Genomic DNA, 4915 nt, shown 5'->3' with positions numbered 1-4915 from the left:
ACTTCAGCTCAATAGTAGTGAGGCAATTTCTTTCTGACATCTGTATATGTGCCACCTTTGTAATATACCTATTTTTTTGCTCAGTAACTCCATTTTGCTATAGAGTATATCTGCACATATACTGCCTTTATATACATTTTTCTGCAAAAAATAAAAAAAACTCATTGGAGAGATACTCTCCCCCTCCATCTAACCTTAGATATTTAATATGCAACACTCTCTCCTTCTCAACCAAAGCCTTAAATATTTAAAGTGAGTGAATACCTTACTTTTTTAATGCATAAAGTAAACCCATACTTTGTGAATATGATCATGAATGAAGGAAACATAATACATGCAACCATTCAAAGTTGCAGTATTTGTAGGACCCCACACATCAGAATGTATCAATTCAAGTGGCTTTTTGCATACAAGCTTTTCTTGTGGAAATGCATCCTTTGGTTGCTTTATAAATTGATATGCTTTATATACTTTATGCATCCCATCAATCCTAAATATGGGCAAGCCATCCACATTTTGTTTTGACTACATGTCTTTTAGCTACTGCACATTCACATGACCAATTCTCTTATGCAAAATTTTAATATCAACCATAATACATGAACCTTGTGCTAACATGGCAACATCCATTTCAGGTAGACTTACAATGATCTACTAGCACATTTCCCTTTTATAATCAATCTATAATTATTTTTGAGATCTTCTACATAGCAACCATCATATCTGAACCGAACCTACAATCCCTATTCTACCATTTGACCAGCAGAAACTAAGGTTCTTGTAATATTTGGTACATGCAACACATTAGCCAAGTACTTAGTTTTTCCATCTTATATACTCAAAGGAACACTTTTAACATGAGTAATGGGGTGAGTTGTTGTCACGTGCCTACCTAACAGTTCCCTACTAGCACGTTTTAGTGGTCCATCGAGGAACTATCCTAGATGGCTTCGCTCAGCACTCGCGAGAATACACAGGGTCTATCGTCTAGGTTTCCCAGAGTCCACCCCGTAACAAAAGGTACCGGTCGTCCCCACGAGGATCAACTTGCAAGCTCGGGGTCCTAAATTGACAACTGAGGTCTTAATGCATCAACTAGCTCCATTGGAGGTGTCCCATAAGGGCTTCTTGTCCGATTGGAGCGATCGTAGTTACCCTTGGTTCATGGAGTGCAACACTTTTTTCCAGCACCTAGTTAGGATTCAAGGAACCTTAACGGAGTTCTGGCACAGCCGCTACACCTTTCCCCTAAGATAATTATTGATCGAGGTTTTAAGAGGACGCTCAAGCAGGCATGCCCTTGGATGAGCCGTGGGCGCAAGTTGCGTTCAAAGACTCGATGATTTGTGGAATTCTTCAATTCACACTATGTATCGCATTTCACTGTGTTCTTCATCGTTTCAAGAGCCAAGATATCCATTGCTAAGAGTCGTTGCATTTTTTTTCGATCCTCTCGAGGGGAGGAATCTCAGACAAGACAAGGTTTATTAAGTTCCTCCTGCCACCCCCACATGCAGGGAGGGGCAAAGGGTTTATCAAGGCGGCAGCATGCCCGAACGGGCACGATCGAGGGGGATCACCCCAAGCAAGGAAGAAAGGTCGAAGGCGTCCCTCCTTCCTCCTCCACCCGCAGGGTCGCGGGACGACCCTGAAGAATAGCCTCCTCCCCACTGTCGCCTGACTCTAACGAGGGGAGAGAGGATGCCGACCGCACCTCCGAGCGCGATCCCTCACGGACATTCCATGGTTCGCATTGTTCTCACGGATGTGTGTCAATGATCCTTCCGCAAGTTCACCTATGGAAACCTTGTTACGACTTCTCCATCCTTTAAATGATAAGGTTGAATGAATTTCTCACAACGTCACCAGTGGTGAACCACCAGCGTCGCCGCAATCCAAAAACTTCACCAAACCATTCAATCGGTAGGAGCGACGTGCGGTGTGTACAAAGGGCAAGGACATAGTCAATGCGAGCTGATGACTCGCGCTTAGTAGGAATTCCTCGTTGAAGATCAATAATTGCAATGAAACCCGACCCTAGGTAAGTCAATGCTCGGCTCTACCTAATTTCTCCTAATTAACATTTCATTCAATCTCTTGAAAGAAGCTCCCTACTTACTGGGACCACCCATCCGTTAGGGATCTTGCCCTCCCGCTTCCCACAAATGGTTTTCTTTAGTTTTATAATTACCTATCACATTAAGTTATGACATATAAAAGAAACTTTGTCAATTAACCCGTTATCATAGGTTCCTTTGCGTAATTTTACAACACAACACAAGATAGAGAAAAAATAATATTTTGGCAAAACACATTTATTTATTATTTCGCAAAAGTTATTTACAATGGTTTTTCCCTTCTGCCTATGCAGAAGATAAAACCTCCATTCATCGAAAAATCCCTTCTATCTGTGCAGTAGAAATCAAACCCTCCAAGATTTCCGAACCTTCACTAGTACCGGGACTTTAGGATCCCATCCTGATTCGTGTGAGGGTCAGGCAGTTCCTAGGAGTGATCGAGAGATTTACGGCCAGAGCCCCCTAGCACTCCCGCCTCCTCCTGCCTAATGGATTCCTCACCGAGCGACCTCTCGCCATTAGGGTTGGTCCAAAGCTCCTCGTGGTGGTACAAAACAATCCCCCTTGGAGTAGGGTTCCACGTCTAGCCGTGGGGGAGGCATAGCGCGATCTTTCCTCTTATTATACAATTAGATCTAACTGCTACAAGCACAATTAATCATTCTTGTGCAACCATCAATTCATGCACAAAAAAAAGAGAAAAAAATGACAACAAGTGTTTTTAGCATAAGAAGCAGCCTCACCCAATTCTAGGGTTTCTCTTTTAAGGTCCCACCTTATTCTTAGGGTTTCGCTTCCTACTTGCAACTCTTTTTTCCGAGTCTGCAAGTTATTTCGCGAATCTGAAGTCTATTTTATCCTTATGAAAACTTGGTATTTTCGCCCTAAAAGATAATATGGGCATTTATACTTATGGTAGGCAATTCATGCGCTACCCTACCCTAACCCACACATAGCAGGATTTCAAATGCTTTTCCAAGTCTATTTAGACATTAGAATTTGTATCAACAAATTCCTATCAATGTACAATAAGTCTTATAAACTTTTGATATTTATTTAATTTCTTGATACTGATAGTTTCAGGGTTGTCGAGTATTTCATAGTTGTTTTTGCTTCAACATCCTCGATATTTTAGGTAAGGTTTTCTCATTGATTCATATGTGGGTCGACTCATGATATTGACACTCTCGCTAATATAACCATTAATATTAACATTGTGTGTGTTTTCAGTAAGAAAATAATTTTTATTTTATTATGCTCATATTCTATGGTTTAATTGACGATGTCCGACTATTTGTCGAACTTTCAACGTTATCTAGGAAGATCAATTTTTATTTAGCTATGTCATAAATGCAATGCTAATTGTTTTTCTGAAAATTTTATTTCAAGCAATGTAAAAATCATAAGTGTAATTTTTCTTTCATCTTTCAAACATCGAATTATATTACTACACATCTAATTTATGCGTGTCTACTATATATTTTCCTATACAATTTTCTGTTGATTTAATGCATTGATTATTTCATAATATTATCTAAATAATTTTCTATAAATTATTATAAGACTCATATCTATCTATTTATCATTAGCAAAATGGAATAGAGATAGTCACTTTTAGGGAAAAATTATAAAATATTCCCTTTCCCAACATCGTCTACCTTTTTTTTTGTTATTATAATCACACGCGTCATTAACGAAATAACAATAAATATCACGAAATAAACTATAATTACAATATTTTCTTCATGATAGGCATATAATCATTTTCTAAGTGAAAGAGTCTTTTCATGGAATAGTTTATTATTATATTACTTAGGTCATTTTCTTAAGCGACAGTTCATATGCATCTTCTTTAAAATGCATTTATAATCATTTAAAGCCAAATATAGTGATAAGCTTATAAAACATTATTTTTTTCCAAATCGACGAGATGCTACCTCTATCAGGTTTGTAGTAACGCGGGTTTCGCCAATTCCTACCGCATCATTTTCTCCATTGACCGCGTTTCTTGCTTCTTTTGCTTCAAATGGGTTTCTTGAATTTTTGCGACCTCGTGGAGCCATGGATGTTAGGCAAAATTAACGTGGTAGCTCAAGGAGAGTTGGTGGTCATCCAGAAAAATTTTGCCAGCGTTTTGCTTAGCAATATGGCTGTATGGAAGAATGGCGTAATAGGGGGTAGAGAAAATAGAAATGAGGTAGAAGAGGGGTATTTTCCTTCTTCAAGGCTCAAGCTAGAATGGAAAAGAGATGCAGAGAAATTTTTCCATCATCAGGAGGTCTTCTTTCTTGCTTTCTTTGTGAAGGAAAGGGGTTGTATTTATAGCCATGAGGGGGATGCATGCAATCACTCATTCTTTTGGCTACTTGTCAAGAGCTAAGTAAGCTTGATAAAAAATGCTTTTTGATTGTCTACCTGTTGGATGGTGGCATGGGGATGATTTTAAAATGCTTTCTCTCCCTCCAGGCGTCAAAAACGTCATGATTTTTTGCGTATTTTTTCAAAAACGTCTTTTTTACATCAAAACGACTTCATCTAGTAGTTTTTAGCCAAGTTATCTCATGACTTATCTAGTTTATAAAGTCATGCCATACTCTTTGATACTTAACTTACTCAATATCATGCTCGTTCTTATGTGTTCTTTGTCTACCGATTAAGGCTTTTGCGATTTGTCTTGCCGTTGCAAAATCAATGCGATCTCTGATGCATTAAATGAAATTTGGGATACAATATTTGCCCTTAGTAGAATTTTCCTACAATGCATCATATCACCAGAGTATTCAAATGACTCCATTTCAAGCATTGTATGGACAAGATTGTTTGACACCATTGAATTT

General features: G+C 38.5%; 1 non-coding gene across 1 annotated transcript; it reads right to left on the bottom strand.

The window, feature by feature from the left end:
- Window positions 1-1278: 1278 nt before the first annotated feature.
- Window positions 1279-1431, bottom strand: LOC148031513 (5.8S ribosomal RNA). The gene has a single exon (XR_015692040.1). It is a non-coding gene; the product is annotated as a 5.8S ribosomal RNA (ribosomal RNA).
- Window positions 1432-4915: the final 3484 nt, after the last annotated feature.

Source organism: Lygodium microphyllum, chromosome 9 (assembly GCF_053477565.2).
Source record: "Lygodium microphyllum isolate KBCC chromosome 9, Lygodium_microphyllum_v1.1.10, whole genome shotgun sequence".
NCBI classification, from domain to species: domain Eukaryota; kingdom Viridiplantae; phylum Streptophyta; class Polypodiopsida; order Schizaeales; family Lygodiaceae; genus Lygodium; species Lygodium microphyllum.
The sequence above is the reverse complement of the archived record's forward strand: the minus strand, read 5'-3'. Positions and strand labels throughout refer to the sequence as shown.